This window comes from Nothoprocta perdicaria, unplaced genomic scaffold (assembly GCF_003342845.1).
Source record: "Nothoprocta perdicaria isolate Ctin4 unplaced genomic scaffold, notPer1 scaffold_137, whole genome shotgun sequence".
Taxonomy (NCBI): Eukaryota; Metazoa; Chordata; class Aves; order Tinamiformes; family Tinamidae; genus Nothoprocta; species Nothoprocta perdicaria.
The window spans coordinates 2,127,809-2,147,152 of NW_020454505.1; the positions used below are offsets into that span (position 1 = coordinate 2,127,809).

Here is a 19,344-nt window from a genome sequence, read left to right on the forward strand (position 1 = left end):
TCCGGTAAAATTAACACTGTGCATTAATAAATATAACGCAGAGATGAGCATGAGAGGAGCGAGGTAACGAGGCCTTTACACCTCACACTTCAGCTTGGCAAGGCTTGGTTTGAGCATTGTTGTGTTTACTGCTTTCCCATCTGAGCATGCTGCGACCCGTAAATAAGCTCTCAGAACTAAAAGCAAAGCTACAAATATTCCTCCCCATGCTAAAGCCCTGACTTTTGACTTTGCACACCGCTCTTGCTGCACTCTCAGCCTGTGCTGATGCATCCACATTTTCCTRTGCGCCGGTTACGCAAGACGGCGTAGCACCGGGCGAGCCTGCAAGCTGTGGGCGCCGGGACTCTAGGTGTGTTTTCTAAATAGTTTGAATTCAGATGTTGTCAGGTCAAACTGATTCGAGAATAAATGTTCGGTGTCATCACCAGGCGTATGGGGAACTCGCTTGGCCATGCAGGGAGATGTGGACGTGGCTGAAAGTGGGGACAAACACAGAGCTGGGAGCAAAAGGRAAATACCCCCAAAACACAGGGCCCTCTGAGCCCACTGGTGAACCTGCACGGTGCAGGGGGGGTTCCACGTGCATATGTTTGCAAGGGTGAAGTTTGGCATAAAAAGACATAAGCAGGATCAGAATACTAGCTAGGAAAAAAGCCATACTTAAAACAATAGGGGGAAAAAAAAAAACAGCGTTTGGGCAGGGTGAGGAGCGGGGCCACCCCGGCCCGCTCTGCGTTTCCCCCCCAGAAGCAGCATCGTTTTGGCACCTCGGTCCCAAGGAGCATCTGCTGCCGTGCCAGGCGGTGGCGAAGCCGCTTTCCCCGCGCGCKCCCGGGTCTGCCGATTGGCGCGCGCGGCAGAAGGGGCCGGTCCTTGGAAATCAGCCTCGGCGCCTATGACAGATTATATTTTTATGCAAGAAAACAAACCCGGGATATCTGATGGACTGCGTTATCTTTCCAGGCAGCTGGGAGCTACGACTGCAAAACAAGAAGTTTTATGCTTAGACTTCCAAACTGTGAGTGGAATTTAAACATCAGTTAAACTCCTGCTTTGTTATTCTTTATTTTTTTTTCTTAGTGTGCAACTTTGCATGGAGTATATCTGCCTGCATAATAACTTTTCATTTTCCAGCAAGCTCTTGCAAATTCTCTTAAKATGAAATAATTACTGCTTTGGAAAACTTAACAAAGTGTTAGCTGCATTTGTGGCAGGACTAATAAATGTATACTGGGAAAGAGGATGCTCCTTTCGGTGAATGCATTTAGTCCGGACGGAAATAGCTTCAAATTATCTATGCCAAAATGTGTTTGAGTGGGACTAGTGGTGCTGAGGGAGGATCTCCTGGGAGAGCTCAGCAAATGCCAGGCTGGTCTATGTGTCTTTGTCGTGGGCGTCACTGGGTGTTTGCTTGTGTATGAGGAGGGATTAGGCTGAAGGCTGCTGTGACCATTGTGTGGCACTGTGCTCACTAGATGGGAAATCTGGTGGTATCAGGTGCTAGCAAGCTGGCCAATTAATGATGATGGTGGGAAATTAGTGTCTGCTGTGATGCAGATTTTTAGAAATATTTTTAAACAAAAGGTTAACTACTATATACGAGTGCACAGGGTAATTACTGTGGTAGCTGAAACATTAACAAACTGCTCTTTCTTGCATGTGTTCAAATAGAAATAATGAAGTAGTTTGACTTGGGAGAGCTCAAGGGACTGATACCCACTAAATAGTCCAAGCCAATAACACGGTGCAGGCAGACTGGGACTCCAGACTTGTGATGTTTTCAGGTTCCCATGGAACTGTCCAATGACCGATACAATCCTAGGAAGTTATCTAACCTTGAGTAAAAAGAGCTATATTTTGGAGCTTTTCTTGATTCAAAAGGATGTTGCTAAAAGCTGAGATACGTGCTTTTATAAAGTTTTAAATCTAGACAAGGTTGTCACACAGCTCCTTCCAGCTATCCAAAGCAATTCAGCATCCTTCCTAATCTGACATGAATTTTCCATAAGAAGTGACCACCTTCATATTTCTGTTTTTTGGCAAGCACATCACATCAGTTTATACTCTTATATTCTTGCAGAGTCAAGTGAAATTCAAAGGTGATRTTAAAAGAAAAAACAGTGGCATGGTTTTGCTAAGCTGGTGCTGCAGAGGTCTCAACCTGCAACACAGGAACCATCATCATTAGTCCTGAATCTGGGCACCTCCAAATCATGCAGCCCCACAAACCAGAGGAGTTGTTGCAGTATCCAACTGGGTCTGAGAACTATTTGGGATTTGGACCTTGCCCGTATACAGTAGAATTTCTGCTGAGTTAGAGAGTATAACCTGGAGCACGGACTAACTTCATACAGCACGGAAAGAGACAATTCATTTCATTGCTTGGAGCAAAGTAAATGTCAATATTTCTTTACTAAATGAGCTGCTATAGTACATCTATATTATCTTGGTGCTTTTACATCCTGTTGTTGCAATAGTTTTGTTACACCACTGGGATCTCTAAAGTCAGATTTACAGCATCACCAGACCACTGAGTGAATCTGAGCATATTTGAAGTAATATAGGGATGATAAATTTCTCTACCTTTCCTCCACCTTCCTTTCTTTCTTTCTTTTTTTTTTTTTTAATCACAAATTTTGGTATTCTTACCTCACTAACATCAAAATCAAATCTCTATCAAATTTCTTTCCATTTTCTCCAGCAGCAAATTAACGTAAAAAAAATCTAAACAATAGATGTCCCAAAAATGCTTTTCAGTTGCATGTCTTTTAAWTGCTAATGAAGCCCCTAGACTGGAGGGTCTCTATAACCCTCATGATGTAAAATGTTTCCCCTTCCTGTGATATGGTCTAGTTCTTTTGTTCCCTTAATTTGACAGTGTTTTCTCTGCTAGCAAGTGCTACCTACGCACTATGGGCCAGATTCTTAGCCACACAAGTATGAATAAAGAATAACTTCATTGAAGTCAATGGCATTACCCTGGCTTCATTCCAGCATGCCTGGAATTGGAATGTGACTCCATATAACCAGCTGGCATCTGCACCAGGCTGGACTAAGAGGTAAACAAAGAGATGCTGCAGTTACAAATTTTGCTAGTAGAAGTACTGCTGTTGTGCTGCTGGCTCCCAGTTGTGCTTTTGCACTCTACCTTTGCTTATTCCAAAAGAAAAGACTAAACAGGAGAATGTCATGTCTATTTTATCTATTTTCCATCAGTTTTGTCTCTTCAAATCATGCACAGTTTTTCATAATGGTGTTAAATTCAGCTACTTGATGTCATACCTTGTCCAGACCTTGGGCATACACCTCAATCAATAAAGTACATGTGCCTTTCTTCTGCTCTGAAAAACTTCATTTTTCTCTCAGTAATTTTTCATTTTCTGTTATTCTCTGCTGGTAACATTGTTTTGGGAAGCTCTGCTCTTGCTGTGAAAGTGCTGCTCTCTGTGGTATTTTGGGATCTCCTAGAAGCTGTTTCCAGATTGCTGAAGAAAGTTTTGTTTCCTCTTCTGCCTTGCAATGATAACCACATTGTTCCCATAGCCACCTACATAGAAAAATAACTCCTGGGTCTTTGTCGCAGAGAGACTAACATGATTATTTTGTACTATAGGTGGGGTTTCCTAATGACGCCTTTGATTTCCCTGTTCTGCGTGCTTGGATATTCCAGAGTTGCTGCCCTAAAGACAGCAGAGGTTTTGTGTGGCTATCTGGACACTCCGTCCTATCATCTCATGAAATCTATCCCAAAGGAATAGATTGGCTCTGTTTCAGATGGGAGAGGCAGTTATCATTCCACTGCTGGTCAGAGAAAGGCCAACAAACTGAATTCAGTGATATTTGTACCACTGACACTGCAACTCTGCTAGTTCAAAATGCCAACGCTATGAAAGCAATGCCTGATCTTGGAGGGAGGACCCTATATAAGATGTGCCGTGAGGTTAGTTTCCTGCTTCCACCAAACAAAAAAACCCAAAAATGATATGCTCTAATTTCTCAGAAGTTCACTACAAGTGCTACCTGCTGGGTAGATTAGCAATGACACTGGCATCTCTAAATATTCAACATCACCAAGAAATACCCACTAAGCTAACAAGCAGGAGTTCCTCCTCTGCTATGGCACTACATAAATTCCTAGAATGAAATACCTACCAGTCCATGGGGGATTATATGACACTGAGGTTTACCTCCACTAGAGCTAAAATATTTTCTCTTGAAGTACGTTTCGTSATTACTTTGGTATATTTGTGCAATGTGTGCAGGTTCTCCATAATAGTGCTGAATTACTGCAAAATAACTAAGTATACAATTCTTTCTGTATGGACACATGGTTTACCTGTAACACAAAGTATTCATCYGATGTATGCATCTTAATTACATTTTTTTATTAAGATTTATAAAGTGGGTAAGCCCACTCTCATGTTTATGATTCTGTTGCCTCTGATGCTGATGACAAGAATGAGTCCCAACTTTTTATCTTAAAAGAAATCATTTGCTGTAGCCTAGCGCATCTGGAAAAGTGCTTAAAATCTGGAAGGTTTGTGAACAGAAGASAGATCTTGGCTGCAATACTTGTAAAATTATTGGTTTGCAAGCCTTGAGAAGAACTGTAAAGCWGCAGTATCACATCTTTGTGCAGCTGGGATCTTGCGTGATCTGAAAGAGATGTCCAGAGTCTGCGTGATAAAAAAGGTTTTACAGGCAAGAGAAAACACACTGGAGTCATAGAGACTTGTTTTAATACTACACAAACACTTCTTGAAGCTGAAAATAAAAAAGTACAAAAACTGGCAGAGGGGCAGGTGAAGGTATGAGTAAGAATCACATACCTTTGATGTTGTTTTTTACCCCTGTGCTAAGTTTTGTGCCTTGGGGAAAATGAATACTACTTTGTTTTGAAGACAAATTAAGGTACCTTAATTAATGCATAATACATTGTTTTGAAGACAAATTAAGTTACCTTGATTAAATTGCTGGTTGTAGGTTCTCAGAGAAAAGGTGTGTACGTGTGCCAAAGGCAGCCACATCTTTAGGGTTTTAAGGTTCATACAACTGTAAAGGGCAGAAGCAAGGAAAATGCTCCCTGTATCCAAAGGCAGAACTCCAGAAAACTTAGAGGATCTAAAACAGTTGTTCCTAAGGACTTTACAATCATAACTTATTTTTTTCTACTTCATTTAAAACCCATTTCTGTCACAAGCTTCTTAACCATATAGTGTAGCTTGTACATATCCAGAGTCTCTCTGTGAGCCAGACAGCTGAGAAAGAAATGCCACGACCTTGTCTAGCAAATGAAGAGGAGCAGTTTACAAGTCTTATAGAGCAAGCAACTCAGGTGCTTTAAGAGATATCTGTCCTTCTATAGAGAAAGGGCTAAGGCCCTTTCCCTTGCTTATTATTGCTATGGCACAAATGGAGGAACTAAGCACTTAGAAAAAGGGTGTGTTTAAAGACTTAAGTGTGTGAGCAAACAAGTGGGACTGACTTCAATATTCCAACATGGCCAAAGAAAAATTCTGCTAAACCCTTTGAGTATCATCTGTAATAATTTCATACTGAAACTTTTAAAAATCAAATCTATTTTGCTCTCAGTGAAGTAAATTCAAAGTTGTTAATTTGTTAGCAAAACATTGACATCCCTTATCATGATGTCCTGTACTTGTACAGACAGCTAATGAATTTCTAACTTTCCAATAAAAGATTTTGGAGCTGAATGACTGGAATGGTCACTAGAGTGACTGTCTCCAAAACTGCTGTTGTGCTAGGCCTTCTGTTGACAGTCAGTGGAGCTTGCTCAAAATGAGACTTATTTGAAGATTTCTTTAATTTCATTTAAATATTTCCACCCATCTGTCCATTGCAGCAAATTGCTCTGTTTTCTGTCCTTCTCTTCAATATGCATGTCTTCATGCCTAGGGAAAGTCATTCTGTTTTTTGTTTGCTGCACATTTACACAGCCAAACACAGCTTGCCTATGYGTATATACATGTGTCTTCTGATAAATTTATAACTTGAGGGTTCTGTTAATATTTGGGTTCACTATTTTACATATAATAGTGTATGTGCCTGTGCCACTAAGGCCCTCAATCATGACAAAAATACTGACATGAAAACATGAAAAAAAAATCCAATAAAAGACATCCTGCTGTTTCCTAAATGAATATCATTTGTAGGGTCCATATGTATAGGCATATAAATATGTGTCTGCATATACACAAATATGTTAACATTTCAAAAACATTCTCAGATTTTAGAACTAAAAAACAGTTTTAAAGATACTCAAATCTTTATTCAAGAGAGGGGATAAATTCCAAGTTTTAATGGCTAGTACAGTAGTAGAAGTCAGGAGGTCTGAGTTTTCTTCCTGGATTTTTTACAGCCTTCCTGTACGGGCAAGTCAGTTGGCTTCCCAATGCCCCATGTGTTTTTGCAGGTATCTAGCAATGGAGATGCTTTTTTAGAGGATTATTGTGTAGTTTGGTTCACCTGTATCTTTAAGAAATTCTTTTGTTTTCAGTCAGTAAAAGGAGAGACACGTGGATACAGTGACAAATTCCTGAGAAGTGTTTTGTTTTGAAAGGGCAGAGGTATTCTGACAGCAGTTCTAAACATTGGGGATTTTCCTAGTTAAAATACAGGAAAACAGACAATCTGAAGCAAAAGAATCTCTTACTACTAACATGACACCTACATCTATGGCACCTACATTTGAGGTGAGGCAGAAAATTGAATTGAGTATTTTTTACTTTTATTTGTTGCTTATTCAGCATTGCCAACTTTTACCATTTTATAATGYGTTCCGTAGAATTTAAGGCTTTGTATTAATTTTGATATCTTGAGTTAAAACATTGATTCTTGGAAACAAGTGAGGATTTACCATTTTTGTAAGGTAGAAGTCTAGCCTTTATGTTATCCAAGAAGATGCATCTCAAAAGAAAATCAAGGTAATTGAAAGACCATAATTAAAGGAAGTATTAACCTTTACGATCGTAAGTATTTTATAAAAATACTTTATGAAAGGTGGCTGGAGCAGAGAGTTCAGCTTAGGACTTTGGAAATTTGGGGGTTGGCAGTATTGGACATTCACTTAAGCTATTGGGAATGGAGTTAAAATGCAGTTGAGGTGCTCTCAAATAGTTTGTAAAGTCTTCAGAGAATTCCTTGTTGTCTAATTCCTGCCTTTGAACGTTCTGTGCTGAAGCACAGTACCACTTCACACAGCTTAGGCTTGAGAGGAACGACGAGGATACTCCATCTCATGTTGTTTCAAGAGGATAATCATGGCTAGGAGGAATGTGACTATCTTTGTTGGAATTTGGCAGAGGTTAACATCTAAAATATTGCAAAACGCTATGGGAACTGTGATGCCCGTGTTTGATGAGCGTATTGGCATCAACATATTCTAACATGCCTATGCTGATGGGATTTCATCATGTTGTTTGCAGTTACATCTAGAGGTTAGGCTCTGCTGTGCCAGCTGCACACAGGCGGTGGTAGTGCTCCTACAKGGCATGTCTGTACAACCCATACACAAAAAAAGAAACAAAACTTTGACCTCAACTTAGAGGTGCTTYGAGCAAACCTACCCCTCTGCAGAGGTGGGAGCAGGTGAAAACCCAGCCTGCCCGTTTGCAATACTAAATCCAGCACTCCTTCATGCAGCAGCTCCTCAGGCACAGTGGAGAGGCCGTGCACTGCACACTGGACACCACTTCACTCAGTAACTCCATCACCCCACGGAGGAACTCAGGTGCCAAACTTCAATGCCTTAAATTATGCTGCTAGGATCAGGATCAGGATGCCTCAGGTGGGTATTCGAGTCAGGCAGGCTAGAAMTCACCCAGAATTTCTAAGTGAATAAGTCAATAAAAATAATTAGGTGACATTCCTTTTCATGCTTCTGACCCCAGATGTCTATCATCCAAGCATGGATTAAATAATCATCTAGAAATGAGAAGARGGGATCCCAAATGGTAGAATATTTTACATAGAGTATTTACATGCACAACTCATATATGACTATCACATCATGGCATACACGTGCATCCTCAGGAGCAGGGATTTCAGAGGGCTGCCAGCCTGATAATCCAGTATCAATGCACACAGGCATGCCTCTTCCAGGTTGTAAATCCAATTTTCACAAACATTGAAGTTGGCAGTCTACAAGTGATACATTTATTTTTCATTGCTGCTGTCCATTGAGGTACAAAGGTCTTGCAATATACACCTTTCTCCCATTTTAATTTTGAAGTTGACTTCCATTTACTTATCCTCCTGAGTTTAAATTGACAAATGCTTCTGAGAAACATCTCTATGATGGAACTGAGATGCCATCCCATACCTCTTGCAAATCTAAATTAACTAATCTTGCTGGAATAATTGACAGAAAAGTAATTTCCCTTTATCATGATGAACAGTATTGYTGCATAAGAGTAATGACTACAATTTAAGCAGCTATGGGTTGTGCATTAAGGAGCTCTCACCCTGAATATGGTGCACCATGAAATTTAAATTGCCATTTTTTTCTACGTCTGGCTGTTTATAAATAACACTGCAGTTACAACCATAATAGTCATTTTTGTCACCAATTTGTAATCATCATTGACTGTTAGAACAAAAGATCTAGCTAGCTGATGGTCAGTGCAGTAAATAGGGGTGAAAATACTTTTTTTTAAAACTCAGCCTTCACTAGAAATGGGACCTAGACAAAACCCTGGATCCAACCGCAGCCTCAAGTGTAAATGAGTTGAAAACCTAAGCAGGATTTATATTTAGGATTTCTTTTTATAGCTGGCAAATCAAACAGCCTGGCTACAAATCTAAAACTCTGCCACATAGATTGAGATTTTAATGTACATTTCTGGGTTGGACCTAACTCTAACCCTACCTGAKGGTATTATTCAGAAGCAGAAAAATAAGTGATTTAGTATGGATTGCAGTAGCATCCAAAACTGGATCCTGCATGCTCAAAGGCTGTCCTTATAGATGTGTGCCATAAGCTCTGCAGCTTTGCATCAAACTTGCTGTTTGTTGTACAACCATCATCTCCTGTTGTGCAGCACTTGCTGGAATCCTTTCTTTATAAGTAACTCAAAGTACTGATCTTCCTCCAAATAGAGGATGTCAGGGACACCTCTGCTTATGTTTTGGATCATGACTGTTTTTGCATCCAAACAGCATGATAGAGAAGAACAGCAGTCTGCGCTTGAGCACTGGCCTGATCTTCCTGCAGGGTCCTAGCTCCAAGTTACCCAATGTTTTCCTAGAGGACTTTATGTTTGGCTATGAAATCTATGAGGCCATTTCTTAGTAATATCTGAACAGGTGAAACCACCCATGCAACTGCTTCATAGCCATCACTACCCTGAATTTCAGAGATTGGTCGCAGCCAAATTACAAACCCAAATCCTCCAAATTCCTTTGCTAATTCCCAAGGACAAAGGGGACATACAGGCAGGGTGAACATGAGTTTTTACTCATTGGTGTTGGAGACACAGAAAGGTGGCTCAGAAAGTCTGAGCTGCTAGGGAAGCGTGCTGGCCTTCAGCACTCGTCTTTTAGCTGAGGTGTCATAGGCACAGCTCTAAACTTTCAGCTTTCCCTCAGAAATGCTCAGCCCAAGAGGTCCAGCACCCAAATGTTCAGAGAGTGGAATGCAATAGCACATTTTATTTGTATATTTTAGAAATATCTTTGATTGCTCTGCATTCAAGTTGTTGCCCTCTTACTTCTGACTACTTTTATAGCAGAAATGGGCCTCAAGAGAGCACTTCAAAGAGGAAAAAGTGTGTTAATGCCAAGTGCAGGTGTAGGTAAAGCAGATATAGAAGCTGACATCAAGAAAAGGAGGGCAAAATAGGCAGTGGGATGTGATATGTTTTCAGTCAACCACATAGAAATTAGCATCTACTACAATTTTTTTAAAGCCTATTACGGTAGAAATAATCACAGGTAGAGATAATTTAGCTTCAGAGTAAATACAAGCTCTGCTGTGTATTCCTTCTGATGATGCACCTCCAAATTGCCAAGAAAATGAGGCAAATRGGCCAATACTTGTCAGTGGTAATTGTCAGTGGTAATTGCAGCTCTGTGGCAAATGGGCGAGATTGATTCCCATTCCCTTTTCTTCTTTCTCCATCAGGTTAACTGATGGAGGGACACTTAGGCAATGCAACTGGGAGAACATTATTCCCCATRAGACCATGCTCCCCATGAGAGCAGATCCAGGTCTTTCCTCCAGCCACTACCACTGGCAAGCACTGGAGATGCTATGAGGAACATGAAGTCATCACAAGTAAGGCAGGGCTTAGAGACAATTAGCTTAATTCTCCTGGTTGCACCCATAAGTACATCCTGTATCTTCTTTTTTTTTCTCTCTGCATGAGAGATCTCTGGCTCAGGTAGCCAAGGAGACCAGCTCATCTTGGATACGTTATTTGGCTAGCAGCTCTGGGACTGAGTCAGCACCAAGGGCTTGTTGAGCGGCGCTAGCCAAGGAAGGCCTTCCAAGCAACCCAAGCCTTGCACGCTGGCATGATAAAGAAACAGAAACATTCAAATTCAGAACCAGGAGGTTAACTAGGACAACTTCATACTAATAGTGCTGCAACATAGAGCAATACATCTGAGGAACAAAATAATTGTTTTCCAGCCTTTTCCTCTGCCACGGCAGCGCTCTTCCTTGCATTCTTCTGCCGTGAGTTCAACTCGTATCATTTCTCCCGGTTGCTGATTCCAGATTAAACTCTAGCTGAGAGGAAGCAGAGCACAGGGGAAGCTGCTGATTTCCCCCGATTACAAGCAAAGATCTTTGGTAGGTTTCCCAGCACTAGGCTCCAGAGACCACGAGGCAGGGCTCACAGCTAGGCAGGGAAGGCTCTGCAGCTGCCTGGAGGTGGGAAAACAAAACAATTTTTTTTTTAATACACTGTTAATGAGAGATCAGGGTGTGTCCCTACAGCTGGGAAGACAAAGGGCAAATGGAGGTCATGGCTATTACCTTCAGCATTCAACAGATGTCCTCTAGCCTTCCTGGAGATGACTGTTACAASAGAAAAGAGCCCTGGCCTTGCTCTTAGATGAGACTTGCTATGTCAAGTCGGCTTTTCCTAGCTTCACAGCGATGGCACTGACAGCCAGCCTGCTTCAGCTCCTGCTTGTTCCAAACTTGTCTGTGCTGAGGTTAGAGACAGGAAATGATAGCCAAAAAAAAAAAAAAAAAAAAAAAAAAAAGTAGCATAAGTGCCGATGTAGAAGCAAAAGTTCTTCAGACACTTTTCAACTGGAATCAGATGAGAATAAAACTGTGGGACAGCAAAACAGCATAACTGTGAATGGAAAGAAAGTAAAAGAAGTTGATAGACTGGAAATTGAAATTGCTGCTGTCTGCAGGGCAAAATGTCCACAGTCAGTCAGTCTTGTAAGCAATAGGATTTGATAGATAAGGTGAGTTCCAACCGGAGGACCTTCCAGGGAAGACCCTCCTGTCTGTATGTGGGGAGGAGGGGGAGAGGACCACAAGTTCATCTTTGGAAACCAAGATCAGAACAGGTATGTTTTGGGTGATTTAAATGAGGTAATTCAGGGGAAAACTGAATATTGCATTGAGGAAGGGATGCCAAGAGAGTTGGTGGCTTAACATTGCCAGCATTTGGCCTTCACACAATAAGATACAAGAATAGTCAGCCTAGAGAGAAGGCGCCCTTTGAGTGGCCACTTTGTCACAGCAGCAGTAAAATGACAGACAAGGGACTATCCAAGCAATATTTTAGTGATATTGCACCTAACTTGAAGTATATCAGTAGCCAAATTGCATCATCCCTTGAGTGAGGGGGGAAATTATTTGAATAATTTTCTTTAGGAAGACTCACCTGCCATTTGCCTTCAATATAGTGTCTAGCTTTCCCAAATCTGGTTCCTGCACAGCTTCAGGTATCTGCTTGCTGTTCTAGTCTGCCAGATATTGGATATTTTCTATCCTCTTCTTCCTCTAGACTTTCCTGTACACCAATGTCTCCTGCCTCTATCCCTGTGCTGATGCATATGTTTCACATTGACTAGGGTATATTCACTGAATTGAAATTCTTCTTTAGAATGCTTTGCTACCGGACAGCTCTCTCCAAGGAAAGCTCTCTCCAGCATTGTGGTCTGCCTCGCTTACACCAGATCACATCCGTGTGAGATCTGAGCACAGCTGCTTCACTTCTCCTTGACTTGGTGCCGCTCCTCCACTCTGCCCACTCTCCTCCTTCCTGCTGCATCATTTTAATTCTCTGCGTTCATCTGATTTACACCATTAATTCTGCCAGTCACAGCTGTCTGGCCCAGTTCTCCTCTGAATTGTGGAGTTTTACACCACAAAGATGGAGTAAGAGGAGTCATTCTGCTGATAGAGCAGGATCTGAATCTGGAACTGATTTTTCTTTCAATTATATGCACAATTTGGGCAATAAAATTGAATAATGATCTGGTTTCCTTTGGAGTACACAACATCACATTTARGATTTTATAAAGTGAGATGGAGTCTGAAAGAAAGCTTCTTACTGCTATTGTCTGTCTGAAAAATGGTGTCATCTGGCAAACAGGGGCATTTAAGAAAGCTCCTGTCAAGAGAGACATAACCTGATATATGATAATATTCGCTGTTGTGTATGTCATTAAACTAACATGACAAACAAGCTAGTCTTCTGAGGCCTACAGCAGTTTAAAGATTAAATTCTTGTGGAACATTTCAGAAATAGTTTGAGACTTCTAATCTCAGGAATAAGACGGAGATCTTGGTTATTTCTGCTCTTGAGTGAAACATTGAGTTCATCAAGATCAAAATATTTTTCCATTGAACAGAGGGAAACCGTAGCTTGAACCTTCCCTAGTGCTTCATTTTCATCTGATACTCAGCTCACTGAAGTTAAATTTCCCCAAAGCATCACTCTTTGGCTGAAAACACAGGGTGGCTTCTTGCCAGATACAAGATTTAAAGGTATTTATATACTTACTTGACTTGCTTTGAATGGACTTAACTGCAGAGTTTCGTACCRCCAGCTCCTTGCATTCCTGCAACAACTTCTTTCCTGTTGTGCTCTGGGTCTTCCCAGGCTCCTTGTCTCTACAGGTTAAGGGACAGTGAAAATATGTGTAACTCTAGAGCCKCGATGACAGCCTTGGCAAAGCCTGTGGTTGATGGGTGCTGGTTTGAGCAACACTGGCCTGCAGTTCGCCCTGTGCTAGGAGTGCCTGATGAGGCAGAGCCTGGCATGCATCTGGGCTGGTTTGCAGGGCGAGGAGAGTCTTGAGCCCTGCCTTTCATGGGAAACCTCACAGCCTTCCTCCCAGCACAGAGGAATCACAGAATCACAGAATCTTCAAGGTTGGAAGGGACCTCTAGAGATCATCTAGTCCAACCTTCCCGCTCAAGCAGGCACACCTACAGCATGTGGCACAGGGTGGCATCCAGACAGGTTTTGAAGATCTCCAGAGAAGGAGACTCCACAACCTCCCTGGGCAGCCTGTTCYACTGMTCTGTCACCCTCACAGTAAAGAAGTTCCTCCTTTGCAGATGCAGACAAGCATCTGCAAGCCTGGTAGTAACGAACATGTAATGCAAAGGCAAAGTCATGCTTTTGCTGATGCTATCATTGCCACTGCAGAGTGGCAGTGGGTGGATGCAATCAGTACAGCTTGGACACAGCCATAGAGAAGCCGTGGATTGGCAATTGCATCCTGTCGACCACTGTCATCTTCAGCTGTGATATGTGGCTTAATCCTTTTCCAGGCCACATCCTCGCTGTCAGGAGCTGGCATCAATAAAGAAAATGAGCTGTGAACTGACACAGGTAAAACAATGACAGATATTAAAAATATTTCCAAGACGTTCAGCATCCCCTCTTTTGATGAGTGGTGTCACTTCCTATGGCTCTCGATGGCCTCCCTGCCCTTGCCATGTGTCGCTGTGCTGCTGACACTCCAGCCGTGAGTTATGACACAAGTTACGGCTCTGCGCAGTCCTGTTTTATTGTGATGATTTATCACAGGTATTACAGTCGTGCCTAGAGGCCTGAAGCAAAACCAGGGCCTCATCATGCTAGCCACGGTGTAAACATGCAGCAAGAGACAGTCCTGCTCTTAAAAGATTACAAACAAAAGGTGGGAGGAGAAAGAGAAACCCAGAGATGTGAAACAAATTCCCCAAGGCCACCCAGCAGTGAGTGCCAATGCAGGGAAGAGGCTCATGTCCCTGCTGGCATCTCCTAGCCCAAGAGTCCTTGACCTCTTCAGCACGGCCCAGCCTCTGCCACTCACTCTTTCTGCTGTGTTTTGGGAAATTTATTCCTTTTTCTTAATCTTTTTTTTTTCAACATAGACCTAACAGTCATTGCCACCAGCAAAGCAGTTGGTCATCACATCCAAAATGAGTCATCAGACTCCACTCCTTTTCAGAACAAAGTGAAACAGAATAACTTAAATCACTGCTATCTCTTTTAGGGACTTATCTTTGAGTCTAACAGCAAGGCTCAGAGTACTAAACSAAAAGTATAAAGACACCTGATGAAGCAGATGCATCCCACCTCCATTTTGGGGCTTAATGCTCATTTCTGCCCATGCCTAAACTCTGTCCTTGCTTCTCCTTTGCAACAATTAGGGAGATATTGGAGGTCCTTGCTTTCCCTTCTAATTGCAATCACACCTGTCACTATGAGAGGAACTCTCCTCTAAGGATAAAAATGCTRTTTCCAGAGTTTAGCCTAAACCCTGGCTGTGTGGACTGACTCTGGTCCTGTGCTAACATGAATTACACATTGCTTTGAAAACTGTGAGATGGCTTTTCTGAAGTGCACAATTGTGTATAGGAAAGACATATGAGATGCATACTTGGCCCAAAGATTTTGATACTTATGAAAAGATTTGGTTATGCCCTTTAGAAAGACTTGCAAATGAAATACTTAGAGGGCTGCTAATCAGGAGTACGAGTTGGAAATACGGTCAAGAGTGGAAAGCAGTCAAGAGTGGTGTTGAGGCACTGATGTGGTTTTAGGGCATTGTAAGATGTCTAAACTGATGGATCCGAATGCGTAGTGACAGCTTACGGGAGAGACAGCCAGACTCCAAGACCTGCTAGAAAAAAAAACAGAATGTGMTGCCCCTAAAACCCTGGAAATTGTGAACTGCACCTAAGGAAAACAAAATATTCTCTTCTTTCCTTCTCTGGCTCTTCCCATTTCCATGATGTTGCTGCAATTCTCAAGTATTATTATGAGGGGAGTTCACTGAAAAGGAGATTTCCARCACATGATTTGGCTGCTGATTTGACTATCAATAGCATATTTTAAATCATTTCATCTTGCATAATTCGTCTGGAAAAAAAAAACAAACAACAWACTGCAGCTTAAATTTTCTACAAAGTAGCTGCCATCTAGTAATTTACCTAATCTCTCAATGTAGCCTTTGCCACCACTCACTACTCCACTCCTGAGTTACATTTCTGCACTCATTATCAATGCAGTCAATTAACCATACTTACATATTTGGCAAATATAATGTTCTCATTGCAGAAAAGGGCTGCCACGCTACACAAAGAGACATATTATTGAATGAGCTACCCTAAGTTTCGGACACTCCTTTAGCAGGTTGCCCCTTCCTCCTAGGTTCCCAATGATAACTTTAGATGCACTATGCAGTTGTGGCATTCTTTTTTTCGGCGCCACCAAACTTTTGCCAACTATATGTCTGATATTCAGAGTCAACTAGAGTACAGGATTACAACATTAGCATGTTTATACTGCTATTTTTTCAATTTCAATTTCAATTTCAATTTCAATTTCAATTTCAATTTCAATTTCAATACAATTTTTAATGCTGCAATGTGTCTTATGTTCTCAGCAGCAAGTCACTTAAGGAAGATAATCACAGTTGAGCCACCATCATTGTCTAAACTCAGATGTCCAGTTCATCCTCCCTGATCAAAGACAAGCAGTGACCATTTCTCTGAGCAGACATTGTAAATACAGCATCAACAAGGAGGCCCTTAGGGACCGAGGCACCAATTCAGCTTCACTGGCTTGAGACATGTCCATAAACACCCTGACCAGGGCAGTATTCACAGACTGTCAGCCTTTACCAAATACACAACACTGTGAAAATCRGCAGTGTCCAGCAGTCCAGATCTCAGGGTCACTGCCATGACCACAGTGCTGCTGTTTCTAAGAATAAATATTAAATAAAAATTATATAATATAATTTAAAAAAAAATTTACACCCACAGAGTGGGGAAAATGGGATTTGAATCTTAAAGATAACAACATCGCCCGAGCTCCCAAGCGAACAAATTTAGTGCAGGCTCTATTATTGTTAAATGGCAACATTATCCTTGTAACAATACGGAAATGAAAATGCAATTGCTTATAAAATTGTATAATCAGTAAAATCCATATAAATTTTGAGCACTGCAATTAAACACAATTGACTGCTGCTTGGCACCTGAAGCATTAGCATAATATCCACGCCATATGTTTGGCATTTTCTGTTTCTTATATCTGTCACTCTTCATTCTTGTCAGCTGCTCGGGACAACTTGCCAGATAATATTTGCAGCAATGCCAGAAATGTCTAGCAGCTGGTGTGGTGCTGGTTAAACCCTCTGCGGCGTTGCAGAGCTCCGCGCTGCCGTCGCCGCGCCAGCAAGCTGCCTCTCGGAGCAGATGTTCCACTTTCGTTTTTTTTTGGAATTAACTTCAGTCTGCTCTTGTGCTGGTTGTCTGTGTTTTTATGATCCTGCGTGCTGCAGCCTTCTCCAAGAGGAGCAAGCTGACTGTCCTGGCTTGGACTGTCTTAAACCACTTTATGTAGCATTAGAAGCACTCAGCGTGAGAAGAGCACCGGGGCTCCAGCTTGAGTGGGTTTGTGCTGCTGAGGTGCAGGGGACAAGACAGAGCACTTTAGGCTGAGTTTGCCAGATCTTAAATGCTCATTTTTCAGCTGCTGCTCCTTGCAGCCCATACATGTGCATGTGCCTCTTGTGCTACAGCTGTGGGAGCACATCTGGGCTCCAAAGTTAGTGCAGGGCAGCCCACTGTCCTGGTCACCCTCCAAAATGGGGACAAGGCTTGCAGAAACACATGCATGCATTGCATGGTGATGGTCTTGCAGCCAGAGCAGGAATCTTTACCCATTGCCCTGGAGGCCCTTGGCAGAGACACAAGAGTCACCTCACTGGCTCTGCAAATACTCTTTAAAAGCAGCACTAATGACTGGATTGGGGGTTCTCTAATGCCTTCTGTATGGAAATCAGTGTGCGTTTGGAAGAGCCCGGAAGTGATGTGTGTAGGTGATTTACTTATCAGGATTTATGACGAGCAAGGCACAAGCACACCAGCAAATTAAACAAACAGGCAATTTCATAAACAAACCGATTTTATGGATAAGACATGGAGCTCCCTCAAGGCTGTGCACTTAAAGGCTGATTTATGCCTTGGGAAAGAGGAATCCTTGCATTTGCATTTACGTCCTTCTCTTGGTAGAGACAAGGAGTTATATTCCCCTTTGTTCTGCTCAATGGAGTCAGTAGCCAGATCAATCAAACAGCTTCTTGAGTCCTCAGACACTGCGATGGAGGCATCTGCTAAAATATCCTTCAGTTCCAGAAGGCATCACAGGGACAATATCTCCTTCCTTGGAGATCTTCCAAACCTGGCTGCCACCTGTGCCCCGTGCTCTGGGTGTCCCTGTTGGAGCAGGGGGTTGGACTGGATGATCTCTAGAGGTCCCTTCCAACCTTGAACATTCTGTGATTCTGTGACAAAGACAAGAAGACAGGAGTGCTGAGGAGAGGACAGCTCTGCCTCTCCAAAAAGCGCTAACGTGATCGCGTGAGGCTGCTTCAACACAGAAAGAGGCAGACAGAGCAGAAGGAAATATATAGGTTAACATGCTGTAAGACCACTGTCTAGTGGTCTTATCATACCATCACCAAGCGCAGGCTGCACGCTTCCCTTGACCACGTGGGATGTGCAAATGCTGGATATTAAAGTAGTAGCTTGTTCCTCATTTTTCTGTTTTTTTTTTTTTTTTTTTTTTTTTTTGCATATTCAGAAGAAAAGAAGTGCACATGTTAGAATATAGGCAGTGGGCTGCCTGAGTCAGAAAATGGATTTGCATGCTCCTTGTTTTTTTTTCAGACATTCCCTCCCCTGTACTGTGTCCCTGGAAATTATCCATCCTGGGTAATGGATGGAATTAAATTAGAAACAAGACAAGATGAGATTACTCACTGAAGAAGAATCAGATAAACTGGTGACATAGAGACTGCAGCTGGGCCTGCGAGCATCTGGTTTGTTTGTGTGGAGGAGTCGCAGAGGATTTTATCCTTGGCATTGGCTATAATAGGCTAAACATATTGTCTGTTTATTGCAATATAGCTTTTTACCTCCATTAAAAATCATTACTGAGTCATTACAGTCTCTCACATAATATCAGTAATTTCCAGTAAGGTGTTTGCTGTGTGAAGCCCTCTGTTGAAAAACTGAGATTAAAAAAAAATAGGCTTCATTTTTTTTTTTCTGAGGAAAAAACCCTTAGGCCAGTGAGGTCTGCCAGGATCCTTTTCAGTGCCGTGGGATTCAGCACAGGTACAAATATCAGCCCGCTCATTTCTTAACCCAGATTCTTGCCTCACTTCATAGGTAGATCATACTATCTACGTACATGAGTCATGTTCTTCATTTGCAATAGGACTTAATTTATTTAGGTACTTGGAACATCCCCTTACATGCTCATGTTTTTTTAAGGCATTTCGACACTATTCAAAGTCTGACCATCAGATTAGGTTAAGGTCACACAAGTAGAGTATAGCTGAGGGCACAAGGGCTGTAGGGAGGCGTGTTGTGTTGCATTTCCTTCCATGTGCTTATTTGTGAATGCACTCACTGGCGTGGCTGGGTTTTGGTTCCCACAGGCTAGGAGGGAAAATGGGAAATTTGTGCTAATCAATGTTACTACCTATTTTTGGGAGAGAGGTGACTATAGAACTCTGTAAGACTTCTGTACATCCATCCCCCCTGCCCCAAACGTTTTTTTGCTGGTTAACAAATTGTGATGTTCTGCTACAAAAAGAAAAATACAAAGAATGACATAGGTGGCTATTCCTGAAGGGAAAACATGCAGTGCAATGCCGCTCATTACTTGGTAATGTAGTGCACATACATGTGATTGCAATCCATCATTTTCACCTCAAGCAGGATTGTAGCCAACATGTAGGGTCAGACAAGTATCTGTAATTCTAGGCAGTGAGCTCCTTTCAGCTTGGGCCATTGCAAATCTGTCTTCTGTGATGTTCCACTGATGCTCTTCA

The 19,344-nt window shown here is 42.0% G+C and overlaps 1 long non-coding RNA gene across 1 annotated transcript in view; it reads left to right on the forward strand.

The window, feature by feature from the left end:
• The first annotated feature begins 929 nt into the window (after positions 1–929).
• Positions 930–19,344, forward strand: part of LOC112942885 — a 46,011-nt gene continuing 27,596 nt past the window's right edge. Inside the window, exon 1 of the long non-coding RNA XR_003248476.1 lies at positions 930–1,021. This is a non-coding gene — a long non-coding RNA (uncharacterized LOC112942885). The remainder of the gene's footprint in view (positions 1,022–19,344) is intronic.